Consider the following 26,059-nt stretch of genomic DNA (forward strand, 5'->3'; position numbering starts at 1 on the left):
ATCAATTAACAAGACAGTTTCTTACAGGCATGTCCACGGGTCAATCTTAACTTGGAAATAACTCAATTGAGATTCCTTTCTCAGGCACCTTTAGGGTATGTTTAGGAAGTTGGCACTGACTTAGTAGAGGAAATACATCACTGGAAGAGGACTTTAAGAGCTTAAGGAATTGCCTCCTTGTAGTTTGCTCTCTCTGTTTCATGCTAGTAGTTCAAGATATGAGCCATTACCTTCCTATTCCTGCCTTTTGTTGCTATACTCTACAATCATGAATGCTTATTTCTCTAGAACTGTAAGCCACAATAAACTCTTTATTCCTCAAGGTGCCTTTAGTCATGATGTTTTAACACAGCAACAGAAAAATAAATAATATGGCTAAGAAGACTTGGACAGCTTGTACAGACAACAAGAGTTACTTGGGCAAGTATTTCAGGTTCTATATAGCCTCTCCCCCATGGCAGCCTTCAGGCAGTCAGTCTTTTTCCATGAATTTTGCAGGATCCCAATGCTAGCATGCCACAAGAGAAAGAACCTGGAAGAAGCTGCATTGCCTTTTTTACAATCCAACGTTAGTATTTATTTAATGTAACTTCTACATTCTGTTGTGTAGAAGCAAGTTAACAAAGGCCAGAAAATAGACTCCATTTCAGTCTATGTAGGGTACAAAATTTTCTGTGGATGCTTTAAATTTGTTTTATTTATTATGTGTGAGTACATGATGCGGGTATGTGCATGTGAGTGCCAGGTCTTACAGAGTTCATAGGTGTCAGATCTCCAGACAGAGCTAGAAAAGTAGGCAGTTAGTTGTATGCTGCCTAACATAGGTCCTCTAGAAGCCTAGTAAGTACTCTTAACAACTGAGTTATCTTTCCAGTCCCTCTCTGAGTGTATTAAAACACCATGATTGGTAACTATTTGCCTGAAGAGTAGACAGCAGATACTTCTAGATCAAGGCTATTCTAGGCCTAAACAACTACTAACCCTTCCTGACATCTCGAAAATTATATTGTGTTTCATTAGTGTACTAGTTTGCTTCTCAGTTGCTGTGATAAAACACTGACCAAAAGGAAGAAAAGGTTTATTTGGCTTTCAGATTACAGCCTACTACTGATGGAAGCCAAAGTAAGAACTCAAAGCAGGAAGTGAGAAACTGCTTATTGGCTTGTTCCTCATGACTTTTTGTTTTGTTTTTTGTTTGTTGGGTTTTTGTTTTGTTTTTTGTTGTTGTTGTTTGTTTTTTGAGACAGGGTTTCTCTGTATAGCCCTGGCTGTCCTGGAACTCACTCTGCAGACCAGGCTGGCTGCAAACTCCAAAATCTGCCTGCCTCTGCCTCTGCCTCCCAAGTGCTGAGATTAAAGGTGTGCACCACCACTGCCTGGCTTCCTCATGACTTAATCAGCTTATTTTCTATATGATCCATGACTGTTGCCTAGGAGTGCTTCTGCTCACAGTGGGGTTGGCCCTTCCATATCAATCAGTAATGAAGAACATTCTCCATAGGCTTGCTCACAGGTCAACCTGACAGAGGCAGTTCTTCAGTTGAGGTTTCATCTTCCCAGGTGACTCTAGTTTGTGTCAAGTTAACAAAAACCAACCAACACAATTAGTATGCTGACTGAGTACTTATTAATAGATGACCATAAAACAGAGGAGGAGAAGAGGCAAAAGGCCCATCAATGCCATTGCCTCATAGCAAGTTTGGCTTTCATCAGAGCAAGATATCTAGAGTCAAGGCTTAGGCATAAGCTGCCATGGAAACAACTCAACCTGAGCAAAGAAGGGACAAGGACTCAAGTTCCCTAGAAGTGTTTTAAACTGATGAAGTAGTCCTCTCATGTTACTTTTAGATTTTGACATAGAAGATATTAAAGATGAGAGCAAACATGATTGATGCTTTAAGATTATCATCTGAGCCGTATCAACACATATCGTCTCCTTTTTCTGCTATTATTGAAAGGGTTAAAAATTTTCAAACTCCTAGCAGACTGAGCGGAATCAAGAGTGCAGGTCAGCTTGGTCATGAGCTCTGTGTTTCAGGAACTTGACTGACCACAAGATAGATGGTTGATTACGAATAGATAGGCTCTTTGAGAATAGCCTATACAAAATGTTCCCCATGATTGTTCCTTGGACCCTGTCACAAACTGAATAATGGGCTGGGACTTTCCACAGGTACTCTTCAATAGCCCTCCTTTACTCTCCCTGTGTTGTGGTTTCCCCCTAAGTTGTGGTTTTTGGCTTTAAATTCTCTCTCTCTCTCCAAAGCCCTGGGGTCAGACCCCACTACCCCTGTGTGGATCATAGGTCTTGACCTCAACATGTTGATAAAAATATACCTCTTGCTGATTGCATCGAGTTCGGTGTCTTGTGAGTTATTGGGTGGCCATGAATTCCTGAGGCTTGGGGGAGGTCCTCCCTTTGTAGAGGTCTTACATTATAATAGAACTTTTCATTACTTCTCTACTGAATAATACCAGATGTTACTACCAATTTTACCTTTAAGAGGAAATGAAAATAGTACATTAGTTATCTTTCTTGCTAAGACAAAATGACTAATAGAAGGAACTTCAAGAGAAAGGATTTATTTTGGCTCATAGTTTACAGTAACAGGACCCAGTTTAGAGAGAAGGGCAGACATAGCAGCTAAAGCATCTCAATCATGGCTGAGGGGTGGTGTGTGTCAAGATTCGCAATTCGACTTGCTCTTAGCAGTTCATGAAACAGAGAACCCAGGCCAGAACCATAAGTAGATATAAGCTTCAAGTCTACCATTAGTGACCCATTTCCTGCAGCAAGTCAACAGGCTTAAAGTGTTCACAACATTCCTGAACACATAGTGCCTTGAAAGTATATGTTAAGGGGTATGCTAGCTAATTTTATATCAATTGGACACAAGCTAGAGTTATCTAAAAGGAGGAAACCTCAGTTGAGAAAATACTTCCACAAGATCTGGCTATAGGATATTATTTTTAAAATATTAAGATCTTTATTTCAAAGATTGTGGAGATAAAGATATTAGCATTATTTATATTTGATATTGTGATATTATTATTAATATAAGATCTTGAGGACAAACAAGAAAGAAAAGGTTACAGCTGAATAGTGATGCTTGTGTGTCACATTGCAGGATGTCTATTGTCCTGGTTGATGATAACATTCAAACCGTTCTGTGGATTTTTTTAACCTTTTTTGTATGGGACTTCTGTCTTCTTGTTTCTTCATTGTTTCTTCTCAATCAACAAATTGGATACCTTGTGATTATTTTTGTATTTACATTGCCTAACTGAACATTTCACATAACAGACACAACTAGCTAATTAATTGCTTGCTGTCAACAAATATCAACCAGATCTCCTAATATAGCAGGGTATATATACAACATACAGTAATATCTATTCATTCATATAATGACTTCTTGGCCAAAGGTTTCCCCTTCTCAAAGCATTTGTAGACAATTTAACAAACCATTTTCATCTATTAAGTTGAAGACCACATGGACATTTTCTTTTTGTTTTTCTTTTTTATCTTTTAATTTTATTTGTATTCACTTTACATCCTGATCACAGCCCCCCTCCCTCCTTTCTTCTAAGTCCCACCCTTACAAATCTCTCCCCCACTGCCCCAAGCCCCCCTTGGGTACCACTCCACCCTGGGGCATCTAGTCCCAGCAGGACTAGGCACATCCTTTTTCCACTGAGGCCCAACCAGGCAGTCCAAATATGGGGGAAAGGAACCCAATGGCATAAAAAAGAGACTAAAACAGCCACCATCACACTTTTTAAGGAATCCACATGAAGACCAAACTGCACATTGACATGTAGGGTGTCTAGGTCTAGCTCCTTATGCTCCTTTGTTGGTGGCCCAGGCTGAGAGAGAGAAAGAGTAGAACATTTTATTAATTAGTGATTAATGAGAGATTGCCCAGCCTATTGTGGGTGGTGTCATCCCTGGGCTGATGGTCTATATGACAGCAGACTTAGGAAGCCATGAGAAACAAGCCAGTAAATAGCACCTCTCCATGGCCTCTATATCAGCTCCTGCTTCCAGGTTCCTGAAATGCTTAAGTCTTTGTCCTGACTTCCTTCAGTGATGAACTATGATGTAGAAGTATAAGTCAAACAAACCCTTTCTTCCCCAACTTTCTTTTCATCATGGTGTTTCATCACAACAATAGAAACCCTAAGACAAGAGGCGAATCTAGGAATTCATATTATAGAGACTCTTTATCCTTAAAAAATGTGAATATCACACTCCTAAATATGAAAGATATCTCTCCTCATTAAAAAAGACTTAGAACAAATGAAAACATGTAATCTGTTTATTAAGAAATACTTCCAGATCACCACTTATGCATTTTGATGAGCATGTGCATCACATATCTTAGTGGGATCACATCAATATTTGCATCATTAACATCAATAGAGAGTAGAGTTTAATATTTCATAATAATTTCATGACCATCTAATTTGGAAATTGCTTAAATACTTTGAGACTCATTGTTTTCAATAAGCTGGATTTATGGAAGACGTTTCAGGTAGCAAATAAAGAGGAGCTTCATCACACTTTTCTTCTAAATGACTTTTCATGTTGCCAAGTCAATTAGTCTGGTTCTGAGACACTGAACCAAAGAAATCATTTCAGAGTCAGGAATCCGTGATGTATAAGATGTGACGTGAATGAATAAATTATCAAAATTAAAGAGAGACAAACTCTTTGGGGGTGGGAAGAAGTATACTTAAAGGTCAATGAAGTAAGACTAATTTTGTCTCATGAGCAAGGGACTGATTATCCATGTAAGAAAACAAATCAAGAGATCCATGAAAAGGATAGTGCTAACATTCTAGCATGAAGATGGGAGGGGCTTATGAGTTATTGACAGTTGCTGGCTGCTAGGGGAGGGAAAATCAGTTTTCTTTAGGGGTGTGGCTTCTGATAGCTTGCCCGTGTTCCAGTGGATAGCCCAACACTCATGTATATATATAGGCAGCAAAAGATGGTCTTGGTGAGGTATTAAAAAAATAAGATATGAGGTTGGAAGGAAGGCTGGATTTAGAAAGGAGTTGGGGGACTGTATAAGGAACCAATATGATCAAAATATACCATATGTGTATATGAAATTCTCAATGAATTTAAAATATTACATTGCTTAACAAAAATAAATTAAAAAGTCAATGTCACTTCATAAGGAAAAGATGGATGGCTAGAGCAATGTTTTCAAAATAATGGGTTACTGATTACATGGTGATTATATTCTCATTCAGCTACCATACAAATAGAAAAATCTTACCTGCTAAAGGTGTGAATACTTTTAATCTAGGTTAAGCACTTCTAAGAGAAAATAAAAGAGCAAAGCAGGCATCATTTTTCATCAGCCAAGTGAGATGGGTTCTAGATAGATAGAAAAAAAATGGAAAGATCCTCTGGATTTGAATGTCTGTTCCACTTTGTTCCAGTTGAATTCCTCTGTGTTGGTCAAATGAAAATAATAGATACATTATAGTGCTGAATAAAGCTCACAGGGAAAACTCTAAAAACATACTAGAATCTCATGGCTTCTTTCCCTTTCTGATGGTTTGAGGACCCTTGAGTATCTTGTCTAAAGTCGTGCACTTTCTTTTTCTCATCAACCAGCATAGCTCATAGCTTTTGTCCTGATACTTACCAAACCACTCTTCCTGCCTACCACAAAGAGTAGACTTCTTAGCTTTGTTTGTTATTAATTTTCATCTGAAAGTTACAGTGAAGGACCATCTTTACCTGGGGTCAAAAACACAAAATAGAACCCAGATTTCTCACCTCTGGGATACCACCAAAGCCCTAGAGCAGTAATTCTCAACCTGAAGGTGACAATCCCTTTAGGGATAGAACAACCTTTTTTCAGGGGTTACATATCAGATATCCTAAATATCAGCTATTTGCTTTATAATTCATAACAGTAGCAAAATTACAGTTAGGAAATAGCAACAAATATTATTTATGGTTGGGGTCATCACAACATGAGAAAATGTATTAAACGGTCACAGCATTATGAAGGTTGAGACTCACTGCCTTATAGGCAGAGGTATACCATCTTAGCAAATCTCATTTACAAGCTCATTTCTTTAGGAATCTACTTTAAGTCCTTTGGGCAGCTTCATCATGAGACAATGTGAGAAAGCAGTGGTAAGTGTTACAGGATATTTGCTTATTGTTAGCAAAATATAACAACTTAAATAGTTACTGTGTTTGATAGACACAGTTAGGTGTGTCCTGAAGAGCCACAATTTGGGTGTGCCTCTAAAAGCCTCCATAGATAAAAATGCTAAAGAATGCAAAGGTCCTGCAAGTTGCTTGGGAGAAGTCTTTTGATCTTTGCTGTATGAACTGAGGTAAAGCTACCTAGATGGCCATGATCTACCCCACACAAAGGTGAAGTGATTCGGCCCCTACTGCCTTGGCTAGGGCACCCCATCCTCCCATGACGGTGGTTCAGTCCTGCCAAAGGTATAGGTGAGGAGCTAGAGACTATTATAACCAATTAGACCTTTGAGAGGGCTCTTTTAGTAGGCTTGGTAGAGCCTTTATGGAAGGAACTCTGAGTAAGGATAAGAGATAGGGATTTTATCTTTGGGCTTGCACGAACAACCAAGAAGCAAATGGGAGGACACAGGTAAAGTGGTAATCTAGCCCCTCACTTGGTCTTTTTGCTGGGGCAGACTCTTAGCTGGTCTGTCCCATGAAGACACCATATCTTGACTCTTCCTTGAAAACACTGACAAAACTGTCAGAGAAAATGCAAAATACAAAGAGTTCCTAACCCAAAACATCCAGGAAACCCAGGACACAATGAGAAGACCAAACCTAAGGATAATAGGTATAGATGAGAGTGAAGATTCCCAACTTAAAGGGTCAGTAAATATCTTCAACAAAATTATAGAAGAAAACTTCCCTAACCTAAAGAAAAGGATGCCCATGAACATAAAAGAGGCCTGCAGAACTCCAAATAGTTTTAGACCAGAAAAGAAATTCCTCCTTTCACATAATAATAAAAACATCAAATGCACAAAACAAAGAAAGAATATTAAAAAGCAGTAAGGGAAAAAGGTCAAGTAACATATAAAGGCAGACCGATAGGAATTACACCAAACTTCTCACCAGAGACTATAAAAGCCAGAAGATCCTGGACTAATATCATACAGACCCTAAGAGAACACAAATGCCAGCCCAAACTACTATACCCAGCAAAACTCTCAATTACTATAGATGGAGAAACCAAGGTATTCCATGACAAAACCAAATTTACACAATCTTTTTCCACAAATCCAGCCCTACAAGGGATAATTGAAAACTCCAACACAAGAAAGGAAACTATAACTTAGAAAAAGCAAGAAAATAAACTTCCAACAAACCAAAAGAAGATAGCTACACAAACATAATTCCACCTCTAACAACAAAAATAACAGGAAGCAACAATCATTTTTCCCTAATATCCCTTAACATCAATGGACTCAATTCCCCAATAAAAAGACATAGACTAAGAGACTGGGTACATAAACAGGACCCAGAATTTTGCTGCATACAGGAAATGCACCTCAGTGACAAAGACAGACACTACCTTACAGTAAAAGGCTGGAAAATAATTTTCCAAGAAAATGGTCCCAAGAAATGAGCTGGAGTAGCCACTCTAATATCTAATAAATTTGACTTTCAACCAAAAGTTATCAAAAAGATAAGGAAGGACACTTCATACTCCTCAAAGAAAAAAATGTACCAAGATGAACTCTCAATTCTGAATGTCTATCTATGCTCCAAATGCAAGGGCACCCACATTCATAAAAGAAGCCTTACTAAATCTCAACGAACACATTGTACCTCACACAATAATTGTGGGGGACATCAACATCTCACTCTCAGAATGGACACATCATGAAAACAGAAACTAAACAGAGACACAGTGAAACTAACAGAAGTTGTGAACCAAATAAATTTAACAGATATTTATAGAACAATTTATCCTAAAACAAAAGAATATACCGTTTTCTCAGCACCTCATGGTACCTTCTCCAAAATAGACCATATAACTGGTTACAAAACAGGCCTCAACAGATACAAAACAATTGAAATAATCCCATGCATCCTATCAGATCACCATGGACTAAGGCTGGTTTTCAATAAAAGAAAGAAAGAAAGAAAGAAAGAAAGAAAAGCTCATATACAGGCAGAAACTGAACAACACTCTACTCAATGATAACTTGGTCAACGAAGAAAAAAAAAAGAAATTAAAAACTTTATAGAATTTAATTAAAATGAAGACACATCATACCAAAACATGTGGGACACAGTGAAAGCAATGCTATCAAGAAAACTCACAGCTCTACGTGCCTACAAAAAGAATCTGGGAAGAGCACACACTAGCAGCTTGACAGCACACATGAAAGCTCTAGAACAAAAAGAAGGAAATGCACCCAAGAGGAGTAGATGGCAGAAAATAATCAACCTCAGGGCTGAAATCAACCAAGTAGAAACAAAAAGAACTGTACAAAGTATCAACAAAACCAGGAGCTGGTTCTTTGAGAAAATCAACAAGATAGATAAACCCTTAGACAGACTAACCAGAGGGCACAGAGACAGTATTCAAATTAATAAAATCAGAACTGAAAAGGGAGAGATAAAAACAGAAACTGAGGAAATTCAAAAAATCATCAGATCCTACTACAAAGGCCTATACTCAACTAAACTGGAAAATCTGGAAGAAATGGACAATTTTCTAGACTGATACCAGGTACCAAAGTTAAATCAGGAGCAGATAAGCCACCTAAACAGTCCCATAACCCCTAAAGAAATAGCAGTATTCATTAACAGTCTCCCCACCATAAAAGAGTCCAAGACTAGCTGGTTTTCGTGCAGAATTCTATCAGACCTTCAAGGAAGACCTAATAACAATTCTCTTCAAATTATTCCACAAAATAGAAACAGAAGGAACACTACCCAATTCATTCTATGAAGCTACAATTACACTCAAACCTAAACCACACAAAAACACAACAAAGAAAGAGAACTTCAGAACAATCTCCCTTATGAATATTGATGCAAAAATACTCAATAAAATTCTTGTAAACTGAATCCAAGAACACATTAAAACAATCATCCATCATGATCAAGTAGGCTTTATCCCAGGAATGCAGGGATGGTTTAATATAAGGAAATCCATCAATATAATTCACTATATAAACAAACTAAAAGAAAAAAAACCATGATAATCTCACTAGATACTGAGAAAGCATTTGACAAAATTCAACATCCCTTCATGGTAACAGGCATTGAAATAACAGGAATCCAAGGCCCATACCTACACATAGTAAATGCAGTATACAACAAACAAGTAGCCAACATCAAACTAAATGGAGAAAAACTTGAAGCAATCCTACTTAAATCAGGGACTAGACAAATGTGCCCACTCTCTCTCTCTCCATATTCAATATAGTACTCAAAATCTTAGCCAGAGCAACTAGACAACAAAAAGAGATCAAAGGGATGCAAATAGGAAAGGAAGAAGTCAAAATATCACTATTTGCAGATAATATGATAGTATACTTAAATGACCCAAAAACTTTCATCAGAGAATTCCTAAACCTTTTTTAAAAAACTTCAGCTAAGTGGCTGGATATAAAATCAACTCAAACAAATCAGTAGCCTTCCTCTACTCAAAGGATAAACAGGCTGAGAAAGAAATTAGGGAAATGACACCCTTCACAATAGTCACAAATAATATAAAATATCTTGGATTGAATCTAACCAAGCAAGTGAAAGATCTGTATGACAGGAACTTCAAGTCTCTGAAGAAAGAAATCAAAAAAGATCTCAGAAGATTGAAAGATCTCCCATGCTCATGGATTGGCAGGATTAATGTAGTAAAATGGCAATCTTGCCCAGAGCAATCTACAGGTTCAATGCAATCCCCATCAAAATTCCAACTCAATTTTTCACAGAGATAGAAAAAGCAATTCTCAAATTCATTTGGAATAACAAAAAAAAACAAAAACAAAAACAAAACAAAAAAAAAAAAACAAAAAAAAAACAAAAAAAAAAAAAAAAAAAAAAAAAACAGGATAGCTAGAACTATTCCCAACAATAAAAGAACTTCTGTGGGAATCACCATCTCTGATCTCAAGGTGTACTACAGAGCAGTAGTGATAAAAACTGCATGGTATTGGTACAGAGATAGGCAGGAAGATCAATGAAATAGAATTGAAGACCTAGAAATGAACCCACATACCAATAGTCACTTGATCTTTGACAAAGGAGATGAAACCATTCAGTGGAAAAAACCCAGCATTTTCAACAGGTGGTGCTGGTTGAACTGGAAGTCAGCATGTAGGAAAATGCAAATTTATCCATTCTTATCTTCTTGTACAAAACTAAAGTTCAAGTGGATCAAAGACTTCCATATAAAGCTGGACACACTGAAAAGAATAGAAGAGAAAGTGGGGAAGAGCCTGGAACACATGGGCACAGGGGAAATTTTTCTGAGCAGGACACCAATGGTTTATGCTCTAAGATCAAGAATTGGCAAATGGGACCTCATAAAATTGCAAAGCTTCTCTAAGGCAAGGGACACTGTCGATAGGACAAAATGGCCACCAACAGATTGGGAAAAGTTGGTTACCATTTCTACATCTTATAGAGGACTAATAACCAAAATTTACAAAGAACTCAAGAAATTAGAAACCAGACAATCAAATAACCCTGTTAAAAATGGAGTACAGACCTCAAGAAAGAATTTTCAACTGAGGAATATCGAATGGCTGTGAAGCACCTAAAGAAATGTTCAACATCTTTAGTCATCTGGGAAATGCAAATGAAAACAACCCTGAGATTCTACCTCACACCAGTCAGAATGGCTAAGATTAAAAACTCAGAAGACAGCAAATGGTGGTGTGTATGTGAAGAAAGAGCAACACTCCTCCATTGTTGGTGGGATTGTAAGCTTGTACAACCACTCTGGAAATCAGTCTGGCAGTTTGTCAGAAAATTGGACATAATATTACCTGTGGATCCAGCGATACCACTCCTGGGCATATACCCAACATATAATAAGGACATGATGTTCCAACATATAACAAGGACATGAGATCCATTATGTTCATAGCAGCCTTATTTATAATAGCCAAAGCGGGAAAGAATCCAGATGTCCTTCAACAGAGGAATGGATACAGAAAATGTGGTACATTTACACAATGGAGTACTAGTCAACTATTAAAAACAATGAATTCATGAAATTCTTAGGAAAATGGATGGAACTAGAAAATATCATCCTGAGTGAGTTAACCCAATCACAAAAGAACACACTTGGTATGCACTCATTGATAAGTGGATATTAGCCCAAAATCTCACAATACCCAAGACATAACTCACAGACCACATGAAGCCCCAGAAAAAGAAAGACCAAAGTGTGGGTGCTTTGGTCCTTCTTGGAAGGAGTAACAGGAGCAAATATGAGACAATGTGTGGGGCAGAAACTGAAGGAGAGACCATCCAGAGACTGCTCCACCTGGAGATTCCCCCCAGATGCAATTACTATATATAAACAATGTTGTAGATATCCGGTAGTGCATGCTGACAGGAGCCTGATATACTTGTCTCTTGAGAGGCACCGCCAGAGCCTGACATACACAGAGGCAGATTCTCATAGCTAACCATCAAACTAATCACAGGGATTCCAGTAGAGGAGTTACAGAGATGACAGAAGGAGTTGAAGGGGCTTGTGGCCCCATGGGGAGAGCAACAATACCAACCAACCAGAGCTCCCTGGGTCTAAACAGCTAGCCTGGGAACACACATAGAGGGACCCATGTCTCTAGCTGATTTATAGAGGAGGATGGAGTTGTTGGACATCAGTGAAAGAGGAAGGCCATGTCACTTGAAGACTGGATGCCCCGGTGGGGGGGAATTTGAGGGAGGAGAAGTGGGAATGGGTGGATGGGTGGGGGCACACCCTCTTAAAAAAAGAAAGAGGGAGGATGGGTTAAGGGGTTTCTGGGGGTGGGGAATAGGGAAAGGAAATGTAGATAAATAAATTACCCAATAATTTAAAAAGAAAGAAAAAGAAACACAAAAACAAACAGATAAGGAAACTGGCTATGTCGGTTGAACATTTGTGACTTCTTAGCAGGAATTTAATATTACCCATATTACAGAGATTTTTTATAATTGTCAAGGACAAGAGACTCTGGAACAAGCCCATGGAACTTTAAAACAATATCTTCATAAAATAAAAAAGGGGGAAATATATTCCTATATACTACAAATTTATTTAAATCATGTTTTTAGTTTTTATTTTAATTTTTTTAAAAAAAATATTTGGATGCCAAGGAACTTTCTGCTGAGTGCCTATGGCACTCTACAACTAGGCATACTTATGCATAGGTGAAAGGGAAGGATCTACTTACTGGCAAAAGGCATGATCCTGATCAGGTATTAAATAAGGGGAAGAGGGCATGTTTGAGTTTTTTCTACGGGATGCTGAAGAAGCATGGTGGCCGCCAGAGCAATGCCAAGACACGCTGATACCAAGACAAAGAATGATGTTGACCTGTAAGCTTGCTGAGTGCCCTGACATTGGTGACTAGGAAGCTGTATTGAACATAAGTTCCCGACCCACCCTTGCTTAGTTATACTCCTGATGGGACAAGCTGCCTTTCCTCAAGTTCTTAGACCTTGTAGAACAGAGAATCAAAAAGAGAAGTTTTAATGCTTCTTATATTGTTATTAAATATGACAAATTATTCAGACTCAATCATGGACTGGTCTGGAAATCAATACAATATTGGAAATAACAGTCTTCATTTGGAAGTCTGGTTCTGGATATTTTCAGAGACGTATGTGAAAATTAGCTGCAGTTCTCTATGATGTTATTTTAGCAAGAGATAAAGTTGGGGCAGGATCTGGATTTCAAACAGGTGTTAGCACTTGTGTTAAGGCTTCTTTAATGGTCAAATTAAAAATACTTTTGTTTCTTCTATAGTATTTAATATAAGTTGCATTGATTGTACACATTTTAATTGTGTTTGTGTGTTGAAATCTGCAAGTCAGTTATGGAGGTCTACCAACCAGCTTTTGTTTTAGTGCCCCGAGTATCACAGAACCTTGGTATTCTAAAAATAGCTTGCAAGTACTGGAAGAAATGAGTCAGGCTTTAAGCAGAAGCAAGAGGGTAGTGGGCTTGATTATTGCTGGTATAACAGCTTTAATTACATTAACTGCTAGCACCACTGCTTCTGCAATTGCTGTGAACAAGAAGTTAAGACAGCTACTTTTGTTAATCATTTACCAAAAAATGTTACTAATGTGTTGAATATACAAGAGGATTTAGATAGGCATTTGGAAGAATGGATTGATGCTCTTTACCCTCTTCAAATTACTGGAAGGAGGTTTAGAATTTAAGGGTAAGGAGCCTGCAAGAATCTGACATGGGCCAAGGACAAGGAAATAGGCTGCTTGGCAGGAATATGACATTGATCAAGGACAAGGAAGTAGGCTTCCGGCAGAAATCTGACATTAGGCTAGAACAAAGAAGTAATTTCAGGCAGGAATCTAAATATTAGGCTAGAACAAAGAAGTAATTTCAGACAGGATTCTAAATTTTAGGCTAGAACAAGGAAGTAGGCTTCAGACAGGAAAATGCCCTTGTGCTAGGACAGGGAAGTAGGCTCAGATACTTTGGTCATCCTGATAAGCCCTTAGAAACAGTTATCACAGGAGTGTTCACGTAATTGTGTTTAATGCATTGCTTGTTCTTTGACTATTTGTGTATATTGTCTTGCTTGTTCCTTGACTATTTGCATCTATTGTATTGCTAGTTCCTCAACCTAGAACTGACCTTAATATATGCATGTAATTAAAATGGTATAAAAGCATAAAAATGCCAGGAAGTGATGGCACATGCCTTTAATCCCAGCACTTGGGAGGCAGAGGCAGGAGGATTTCTGAGTTCGAGGCCAGCCTGGTCTACAGAGTTCCAGGACAGACAAGGCTATACAGAGAAACCCTGTCTCGAAAAACAAAACAAAACAAAAAGCATAAAAACGAGGGGGAATGGGATAGGGAGTTCTAGGAAGGGGAAATGGGGAAAGGGGATGACATCTGTATTATAAATAAATAAAATATCCAACAAAAATAAATAAATAAAAGGACTTGAAGTTGGATGATTAAGGAAGTTTGGATGGATATGGGAGGAGACAGAAAGAATGGAAGGTAACTATATTCAAAATACATTGCATGAAATTTTCAAAGAATTAATAGATCTTAAAAGCCAAAGCCTGAGAACTGAGGCTAGAGAGGTAGACATTAGTGTCTGAATCTACATCCTTACAACTGAGAACAATGTGCAAGGGAAAATGAATGGGCTCAATTCAAGACAATAGAAAATGAATTTGCCTTTCTTTACTTTTTTGTTCTATTTGGGCCCTCAAGAAATTGGATGCTTCCCACATAGAAAAGACAAATCTTTGTTCAGTCTACTGATTCAGATGCTTATGCCTTCCAGAAATACCTTATATACATACCCGAAAATAATGTCTCACCAGCTATCTGGACCTTCCTATACCCATTTAAATCAATGTGTGAAATTGGCTCTCACAGATGCCTTGAAATTAAATTCCCTCATAAAACCCCAGGCTGGAAAGTCTGAAATACACTAAGATTTTCTCTTTGATAATAGTTAAGCTCTGTTTTCCAAATGTGACAGACAAAGCTACAGTTATACAGAAATCCAGGTGTTGTTTTTGAGATCTCAGATATCACATAATTTTTGTCAACTAAGTACAAAAATCATAACTCTTACCCAGAACACAGAATTTTTCTAAACTACAACCTTCAATGGTTACATAGTAGCTGATGAACACAAATATTTTGCATGGAAGAACTCAAGTGCTTCTATATTACTTCTGTTAGACATCTTGGCTGCTTCCAGTTTTTCACAAAGCTCATGCTACTGCTGCTGCTGTAGCAAATTAGTAGTAGGTTTACCCCTGACCTTTGAATGAGAAATTACAATAGTTATTTGTTTGTTTTACTCCATACCTCCTGCTTTAAAAAATTTAGTTTTATGTCATAGTCATTTAACTAAGGTGTTGATTATCTTTTGAAAAAATGACTTTTATTTTGGTCAGTTTTAGGTTTGCAGCAAATGTAAAAGAAGGTATGGAGTTCCCATAGATCTCTGTAGCATGTAATTTTAAAAAGAATCCATGCTAAATCTGGCTATTGTGCCCACATCAGCATTGTTAGTCATGCCCAGTCCCTGTGGTTACCTTGGTGCCATGCTGCTCTGGTCAAAAACCAGCTCCCAAACTAGCTCTCTGGGTCTCTGCTTGCTAAGCTAACCAAACCAATTTTTCCTGTAAATGCCTGGAGCAATGCTTGCATTTCTCAAGCCATCTACCTCCTGTGTCAGGCCTGCAGAATGCCAGCTCTCCTTACACCCACCCCCACCCATCCCTTCCTCGAAATGAAATCACTAGAGATTTATACCAGCCAGATTTATAATAGTAAATTTCTAACCTCAAAATAGCAGTGCAAAGAACACAAAATTCAGTTAATATGAATACAAGCTGTATTCCTAAACTGTGTAAATGTACCCTGCAGTACTCTATTGCCCATCTATGAAATCCCTAGCTACTTGCAACTCCGACAGGCCATATGGGTCTGCTCCATCTTCAACTTCTTCTTTTCTTTCCATCCTCAGTCTCTTCTTGAAAACTTTCCACTCCACTTTTTCCTTCCACTGCCCAATCACAGGCTCTAGCCTTATCTGACCAATTAAGATTTCACCTGACCTCACCTGAGTATGTGACCTACTCCTTTTTGGGCACCCCTTTGAGGGAGCAGAAAATACAACAGCAATCCACAACAGATCTCTTTTATCCATGTATTCATAGGCTCTATTAGTACTATCTCTCAGCAGAGTAGTACATCTGTTACAACTGATGAACTTACAGTGACACATCATTGTTAACCAAAATTCATAATTTATATTAGAGGTCAGTCTTGGTACACTCTGTGTTATCATACAAATTTATAATGACATGAGTTAATTCTGACAGTCTTATACATCACAGTTCTACTCTTTAAACTCCTCTGTGCTCTGCTGTTTCATCATATCTCTGTTGGCGCCCCAACAACCACTCATTATCTATTTCACTGTCTCCATTATCGAATGTTTTTATAGTTCCACCTGTTCTGAAATTTTATATAGTTACATCATTTTATTTGATTTGGGTTGTTTATTTTTGTTTTGGTTTTGGCGACAGATGTTTCAATAGCAAACTGTACTAATCTATGGACACACAGATATAAATTTAGAGGGAAGTTTGATTGTATGCCCATTTAGCAAAATAAGAATATTAGATTCACCCACAGGGCCTGTGAGCTCCCAACCATGGGTTCTTAGCCAAATTTACAGAACCAAGCATGTGTTTCTTCCCATGGACTGCTCTTTAAATCCAATGATAATGGGGTTGGTTATCCCCATAATGTTTTAGGGTAGTTTGAGACCATATTCATTCAGAAAAATAATAATAGTAGGTTTACCCTTTTGATCTGTGAGCTCCCTAATCAGCCTAGACTAGCCTGTGTATAACCTACACTATTCATGCTATTATTATTATTATGAATAATACAAAAATATATAAATATATATAAACATATCTATACATTTACGTTTAACTGGAGTTACCCTACACAGGAATTACTGCTCTTGTCAAAAGCCAGAGGTTGCTAAATAAAAGACCCAGTTTCACACACACACACACACACACATATATTTCCTGCTGGGGCCGGTGGGTGGGAGTCAGTCATAAATAGGCTTACCCAACTCTAAACTGTGTGAACTACAATAATAAATGGTATAAAAAATGACCATGACCATGAGTGAAATAGTGTCACAAATACTAGAGGGGTAACCAACCACTTTTTGATTGGACTTAAGACTCACTCCACAGGAAGAAACACATGCCAGGTAAAGGAAATCTGGCCCACAACTCATGGTTGAAGAGGTAACAGGCCTTAGGGGTGAATCTACTAGTACTATTTTGCTAAATTGACATAATATCAAACTACCTTCTAAATCTGTATCTTTGTACCCATAGATTAGTACACCTTTAAGACCTCATGAGAGAAATTTTTTTGTGTGCAGTAAATGGCAGTTAACACAACACAGACACACTAATTAAATGCAGATCATAGTGTCTGTGGAGTTTGGGGCCTTAAATGAAACATCTATAATGTGCCTCCTCTGCATACAAGGCCTAGCTATCATCAAGGAAGAGGGAGAAAAATTGCTAAAAGCCCTCAAAGTCAAGAAGGATTCTTGCCAAACAGTATCTTCTGTATATGACAAGACTGCTACACTCATGAACTCACAATAGCTGTGCTTGCCTGCATAAAATCTTACAACATCAAGCTAATCAACATTACTGCGTAGACAATGCTTCCTGCATAGGAAGTACTCAAAAGACCCTACTTGCAACTGACAGTTGATGCTTTTGGAGAAAGGAGGGTCAGTTTTCTTTATGGATATGGTCCCTGATAGGTTGACTACTCTCCAGCAAATGAACATATACCCATGAGTGTATATGCAACACAGATTAGACTTGGTGTTTTAGTTAGAAAAAGAGAGAGAAAGAGAAAGAAAGAAAAGAGAGAGAGAGACAGAGACAGAGAGGACAAAAAGTATGAGGGTATGAGAAAGTGGGGTAGCAATTAGGAGGAAGAATGGAGGTGAATGTGATCAAAATACATTGTATGAAATTTTCAAAAAATTGACAACAAATATTACATTAAATTTTAAAGGGTCATTTAAAAGTTTGCTTTCCCAAAACTTAACAGAGTCATTTGATTTCTAGGAGCTTTTTTTCCTCTCCTTATAACAGTAACCCTAGCATGGTGTCCATGGTCAGAGGCTCTGCACCTTGTACATCTACAGTAAAGGCAAACACAAAGGCAGCTGACTCTGGGAATTCCCTCCCTGTCATCGTTTGTTCTGAGGGCAAGCAGTGAACCACATGCCTATGTTGAAACCAAAAGCTACTCAAAGGAAAATGTTCTCATTTCTAGCAAAATGTTTCACATGAAATTTAAAAAGTTAAAATATCTTGGGATTTTATGCTTTTTCTATGGAGAAAGAAATAATTCAAGGGCTTAGATATCCAAATATTTTTATTGAGACAATCTCTTCAAGCCAGGCATGGTATCATATGTATATAGTCTGAGCTTCATTCTTAGCTACATGGTGAATTTCAACCTAGCCTGGGCTACATAAAATTCTGAATCAAAAAACAAACAAACAAATAAAAGATAATAATCTCTTCATATCTAAGAGCTGAAAGTCAAAATTCTTGATTTTAGAATCTATTTGATTTTTCTAAATACCAGTGTTTTAAAATCTAAACTCAGAGGACTTCTGATGTTTTAGAGACAAATCAAATTAAAGACATGGAACCTATGCAATATTCTCTACACTTTGTCAAGTAAAGAACACAAGTCTCACAGTAAATTCAGAAACCCACTATCTCTCAGGCAAATGCTTCCAGTCAAACAGATTACTTTTTTGGAATGTTCTAGAATTATGTTGCCATTGTTTTTTTGTGTTGTTTTGTCTCCTCAGCCTTGAGACCCTCTCTCAAAGTCACAGATACATATGGAAATAAAAAACAATATTTCTGGATTTCCAGTTTCTTATTTTTGTGTTAATTTCAGTTCATTATTTCCTACCAAAAAGTGCTAGATAAAATTTAATGACTATAACTTTCAGATGGATTCTCTCAAGAATCAGAGCACTCTCTCAAAATAGTAAATACTAAAGAATAATGAGGTGCATTAGTAGGTTTTCATAATGTGCTGGTTTGTATATGCTTTGCCAAGGGAGTGAAGGTGGGGCCTTTTTGGAATAGGTATGTCACTGTGGGTATAGGCTATAAGGCCCTTACCCTAACTGCCTGGCAGTGAGTCTTCCACTAGCAGCCTTCAGATGAAGATGTAGAAATATCACCTTTGTCTGCACTATACCTGCTTAGATGCTGCCATGTTCCACCTTAATGGTAATAGACTGAAACTCTGATCCTTTAAGCTAGGCCCAAGTAAATGCTTTCCTTTATAAGAGTGGCCTTAGTCATGATGTCTGTTCATAGCAGTACCCTAAGACAGAAGTTGGTACCTGGAGTGGGGTCTTGCTGTAATAGGTCTGACAATGCTTTTGTTTGGAAGAATGTGGATTTGGGGACTTGAGAAAGCAGTGGAATGCTTTAAATTGGGCTTAACGGGCTATATTAGTAAGAATATGGAACACTTTGTTGCTGAGTATGATTTGAACTGTGCAGACCTGGCCCAAGAGGTTTCAGTGGAGAAGAATTTCAGTATGTGGCCTAGAGACTCTTTTTGTGCTATTTTGGTAAATGTGACTGATTTTTGAATCAATGTGATTTTGAAAAGAATGTGAAGAGTCTACCTGAGTCTAAGATAAAGAGATTTATATTAATTGCATTGACAAAGGAAATCTCAAAAAAGCCCATTAGAGACTTTGTTTTCTGGTTAAGTCTCATGAAGTATGTTTTGGACAAGCATAGTAAGCTTAGAAAAGAAACATATAAAATATATGGGTCAAATATTAAAGGGGCACCAAGAAGTGAAATGAAACTGAATCCTATGTTATAGGAGATAAGAGATTAAGGGATTTTAGGGCAAGGTCTTACACAGCTAAGTTTAGATCCAGGCATGGTGGTACACATCTTTAATCCCATCATTACAGGAGACAGAGCCATGCAGATCTCTGATTTCAAGGTCAATCTACAGATCAAGTTCAAGAAAAGCCAAGCTTAGGCAAAGAGAAAGTTGGAAAACAGAAAGCTGGTAATAAAACAATGTGTGTGTGTGTGGGGGGGGGATGTTCCAGCCCCAGCAAGCAGCAGAACTTGGCAGTTTCTGCTATGTGGCTCTGGCTTTAGAGTGAAAAATAGAAGGGACTACTGGGACAATTGATGTTGGTTTGCTGGAGCTAAGAAATTATTGGTGATTAAGAAGAGACCAGCATCACTGAGGTGAAATCTTCCGGAAAATGTTTTCTGAGAGCACAAAAGAAGCTGTGTTTCAGACATAGCCAAGGTTGTACCTCATGCTGCAGCTGTATTTGGTAATGAGTAAGAGTCACTCAGGTCATACTGGTTTTGAAGGCATGAAGGGGTCATGAAGAGCAGCTGAGGCTTAGCACTGTGAGAAGCCACGGAAGGCCATTGGTGAAGGTTCAGCCTCAGTTGTAGTTGACAGCCCAGGACTGAAGGGGTCATGCAAAGGAGTTGAGGCTTAGTACCATAAAGAGCCTATGAGAGGCTATTGGTGAGGACTAGTTGCAGCAGAAGACCCCGGTGTATTAGAGATGCCAGTACCATGGTATGACCATCAAGAACAGCAGCAGTGGAGTAGAGTCAACCTGAGCCTAGAGTGCTACAGAAGGCAGAGCTGGAGAAGTGATGCCAGCCCTTTGGAGGAGCTTAGAAGATAATGTGTGGATCCCAGACAGTGAAACAAAAAGCTATAACATTGAAGTTGCCTTGGAGACCCAAGATTTTCAAGATGCCAGAGCCATAGAATAACCGCTGAGGAAAACTGCTAACGGGGAGTGAAACCAGGCCAGGAGAAAGAAGTTTGTTGCAGTCAACAAAGATGAAAAAAGTTGTTGGAGATCTGAAGACTGCTTTGACATCAGACATGGAGATACAGAGTATGGACTTTGCCCAGCTGGTTTCCTGTTTTAATTTGGAGATTACAGTTAAGTGATTAGATGGATCTGAGAAGAAACTTTGAACTTTGGATGTTTAACATTGTTGAGACTGCTATAGACTCTGAGGACTTTCAAAGTTAGACTAAATGTACTTATTATTATGCTATGGCTAGATATGACCCCCATAGACTAATGTGTTTGAACAAGTCTATGGGGGCAAGGAATTGAAATGTGATGGTTTGTGTATACTCGGCCCAGGGAGTGGCACTCTTAGAAGGTGTGGCCTTGTTGGAGTATATTTGTCAGTGTGGTTATGGGGTATAAGTTCCTCAACATAACTGCCTGGAAATGAGTCTTCCACTAGTAGCCTCAGGTGAAGATGTAGAACTCTCAGCCTTGCCTGCACCATACCTGCCTAGATGCTATCATGCTTCCACCTTGATGATTATGGACTGAAGCTCTGAGCCTTTAAGCCAGACCCAAGCAAATGCTGTCCTTTACAAGAGTTGCCTTGGTCATGGTGTCTGTTCACAGCAGTAAAACTCTAACAAAGACACATACATTCCAATTGTTTTACTCACTTCTCTTGCTATAGTAAAATGCTGTGACCAAAAGCAGCTTAGAGGGGTAAGAAATTATTTGGCTTACATTTCCAGGTCACAGTCTATTATTGAGAGAGGTTGGGGCTTGAATTAAAGACAGGAATATTATTATTCCACACTGTATTACCTCTAGCTAGAGAACTAATTCTCTCACATACACAGAAATACAAGAAATGCCTTGGACGAAGGCTGTTTCCTTCCTCACTCATAGACCCATGCTTAGAAAGTCTTTGTACAGAGCCCAGCACCACTTGCCCCTGACTAGTGCTGTCTAGCATGGACATCAATTAACAACCCCTCCTCCAACAATTAACAACCAAGACAACTCTTAGAGCCATGCTCATACACTAAGGTGATCCTGTCAACCCCTCAACTGAGGCTTCTTTCTCAGCTGACTCCATGAGTCTAAGTTATATGACAGTTAAATCTAACTAGAACATTAGCCAATAACAGAAGAAACTGAATTTCCCCCAAAGGAGTCTGCCATGGACTGAATTATTCGAATATCAGCTGTCAATTCATAATGAACCCACAGTTAAAATTTTTGTGGCTTCCAATTGTAAATGTCCCCCAAATCCTATGTATTGAAGGTTTGCTTCTTGGGTGCTATCGGGACGTTGTGAAACCTTTAGGAGGTGGGGCTTAGTTAGAGGTAGCTCTTTTGGGACATACTCTTAAAGGATACATTAGAATAGTTTCCTCTTGGTCTCTTTTCTCCCTATCTCCAACCATTTTCTCTCTCTTTTGGCCACCATGAGATGAGAAACTATCTCCTACAACCACACACTTCTGCCATGAATTGAAACCATGAACCAAAAGAAACATTTCCTCATTTTAAGTTACATGTATGAGATACTTTAAGACAGCAATGAAAAGTTGATTCAAACAAACTCTAAAGTCCAAGAGGGGGGAAAAAACCACCAGAAACTAAGGAAATTTCCAAAGCAATGTAGCAAAAGTTTAAAGCAGGGAAAGTGCTAATAAGGTTCCTGACCAAGGAACTAAGAACAAATATAGAGACACCAGGGGAAGCAAGTCTGTAAGGAAATCCTAATTCTTTAGTGTTGGTCAGTGTAGTTTTCAGAAAAACAATGATATTTGCCAGAACATTTACTGCCTGGGCCTACAGAGAGCCATTGTTTTTAGCATACTGTATCTTAACACTCCTGCCTTGCTTTTCTTCTGTCACTTTGACACAGAGTCCTCACAAACAGTTGTTCAGCCCTTTACGTTGGTTTTGTTCTTCCCACTGTTACAAGGGCCTCTCAGTGTGGGTTTTCCAGAAGGGAAGCACTGTCCACCCACAGTTTTAGCAAGAATTTATCAGCAAGAGTTGAAGTGAGCTGTAGCAAAGTGGTTAAAAATTGGGGCATGTAGCAGCATGGTAAAAAAAGAAGTTTTTGTGGATATTTACATATTCACAGCATAAGGTAACCCTGTTCCCCTACCTAAATCATGGTGGAGCATATCTCCCTTTTAGAATATTTTCCTATATATGTATGCTTATATGCATTATATACATATATACATGTGTAGAAAAATCATTCTTTTCAGACTATTTGGGAGTCAGTTGAAGACATAAGCTTCGTTACCCCTATGTACTTCTCTGTATGTTTGTGGAATACAAAGATGTTCTCCCATGTAAGTGCAGTGTAATTGCCATTGTCCTGTTGGTTGACAGTCCAACAATACTATTAGTCAATCTTCAGACTTATTCAGGGTCTGACAATTCTCCTACATATGTGTATTGTAGAAAACATTCTGGTCTGGGATCAAATCCAAGGCTACCCACAGCATTCTACTGTCCTGGTACCTTTATCACCTTTAAACTCAAATATTTCCTTTGTGTCTCAGACTTTTGACATGTTGAAAAGTAAAGGCCCCTTATTTTGTAGACTATTCCTCCATTTTGTTTGTCTGATGTTCCTTCTGATATTGACTTAGGTGGTCCATTTTTGGCAGGAGTTCTACAAATGTGACCAGCTGCATCCTTTTTTTGTGCAGCATATCAGCAGGTGCATGATGTCAGGTTATCCCATAGCCATCAATATTACACTCCACCAGTTATTTAAAGGGCCATATGTCTAGCCATATGCCTCTCTTTCTGTGAATCTCATATAGATTGACCCCACAGTCCTAACTGCTATGCTGTAGAAATAGCTCTAGGTAATGGATAAATGGATACTATGCTGGCTGCAGAGGGTACCAAGACTCATGAAGAAGTTTTCACAAGGACCTTACAGTATCATTGGGAAGATGTGTATTCATCAAAAATATGTTTAATGGTTTCCATGCATACTTCTACTTAGAGGAATGTGAGAGTAGAAATCACATTTGAGGTCTAAAGAGCTTTCAGAGAAGGAAGGTTTGGGAAGTTGTTAAGAGTTGTTACGAAATTAGGACTATAGGTTTGACCTGAGTACTTTCAGAGCTGGAGCAAGCCATACTTCAGAGCTGGAGCAATCCATAATAGGGAGGTAGGAAGGGTAAGAAATACTCTGGGCCCTAATTTAGGAGTGTAAAAACAAGATATTGTTTTCTCATACAAGAGGACACTGGCAATGTTTTTGGGAAGCTGCTGGCAGGATAAATAGGCTGGCAAAAAGGAAGCCAGGAATAGAGACTCAAGGCCTCTTAGGAATCATAAGATATAGTCAGATTCATGGGTGACCAAAGCCAGAGTAACTATAAAGAATCTGGTTAATTAGCCCCTAGCTGCCAAGCTCTAATTTTACTAAGCATCAATAACTTTGCCAGGCATGCGCTGAAAGAAGTGTTCATGGAAGTTCTAGATCTATTGGCAGTGGTGTTTGGCATGATCAGTAGTTCCCTAATGGGAAATCACATGAGTTAACATAGGAGAGAAAGAGAGAGATTGTTTGGGAGAGGCCTGGGTATTCAGTTTAGAAATGATCTACAAGGTCTTTACATAACAACAAGGTGATAAAGACCAAGTCTGGAGTTCTAGTTTTCATTTCACTGGCTACTTTTAAAATCCAATTAGAATCTTTTCAAAACAGCATTTTCACCCACTTCTGCAGTAAGATCAGGAGCTGGCACTTCTCTAAAGAACCCTTTGCCTCTAATCTGGTTGAAAATTAAAGTGCTCTCATTATAGAGATCTCATTATAGTTTGCTCTCATCTACAGCCCAGAGCACAGTGATTACCCTGAATTGTTGCATACACTTCCACCTACTTGTTATCTGTCTCTGCACTTTAATTATGTTGCCATGAATAGAATTCCATATCCCACCATACTTAAGCAAGATTTCCATTAAATATTATTGTATGCCTATAATTACCTGAGTATGAGTGTTTGTGTGGCAGACAATAAAATTTAGTACTGCTCTGGAGGCTGAAGCAAACAAAAACATATCTAAAAGTAATAACTAAGTATTTCAGTAGAACTTTAAGACACTGACATTTGTCACCAATCTATTTTAAAAGCACACATGATGGCATCTGAAATGTAAATAAAATATCCAATAAAAAAGAAAATTCAAGTGAAACTCAATTAAAAAGTAGAATTTTTAAAAAAGAAAAAAGATAGTAATTCTATTCCTTCATGAACTCTTCATCAGTGTCTGCCTCCAAGTTCATATTTGGTTTTGTATCCTGACTACCATTCATAATGTATTGTAAAATATAAGATGAAATAAACTCTTTCCTAAAACAAACAAACAACACACACACCACATTTTAACAGTGATTTTTGTGGGCTTTTTTTTTTGCAGTTTTAGCAACAACAAGAAAATCTTTATAAGGAAATGACCATTCCCTAGAGGCTGATGTTGCCAACTAACCACCTCACCAGGGACTTTTCTCTGGTAGGAGATTAATTTTAAAACACAACTACAATAAAATATATACTTCTGTTTTATTTATTTATTTATTTATTTTTCACTTTAGAAACAAATATTGCTTTGGAAGCAATTCTGCAGAGAGTTCGATAGAATAAAGTAAAATCTCAGAATCAGTAGCCAGGCAGAAGGTCCAAAGACCTTCTACATCATCTGTCCATCTGCATAGACATCCTTATTGCCCCAGAAATGATTTCTATCGGTGCTTAAACTGCTTCTGATATATTATTTTAGGGATCCATGTACTGCTTTATTTCTGTCTCAGAAGAGACTTTTTTCTTGAAAAGTCTTTGCAGTTTCTTTCACTTACTACTTGCTCTAATACATGTATATGCTTTGGTTGGGCTTTACATAAAATTCATAGTTAATAATAACCTGGACTGGGAAATAATCATTTGTACTAAATTCACTCCTAACCTCATGCCATGGGATGATGATATCAAAGAGCTTGAGAAATGACAACTCTCCCAGTTCATTTTCAGTCTCTGGCTTTATTATTCATATTACTATTTGGCAGTTCTGGGACTCTAGTCTAGGGACATGAAGCACTCTAGGCAAGTGCTCTGCCACTAAACCCATGCTCTCAGCTCTTAGTTGCATTGAAAAAAAATAGTATGTGAGTGAGCAATCTTGAGAATATGCCTATTCAGAGTAGAGGAAACTGCTGTTCAAACTGAACCACCAAACACATTCTGGTCCACTGGGGGACAGGCAAAGCCCTTCCTCCATTTTTGTCATGCAACTCCCGCTCCACACCTGCCCGTAGCTTACTCAAATGGCAGGTATCAGATTAGACCAGCTCTCATTCCTTTTGCCAGTGGATGATGGTTAGTACAGAGATTC

Source organism: Arvicanthis niloticus, chromosome X (assembly GCF_011762505.2).
Source record: "Arvicanthis niloticus isolate mArvNil1 chromosome X, mArvNil1.pat.X, whole genome shotgun sequence".
In the NCBI taxonomy this organism is placed as follows: Eukaryota; Metazoa; Chordata; class Mammalia; order Rodentia; family Muridae; genus Arvicanthis; species Arvicanthis niloticus.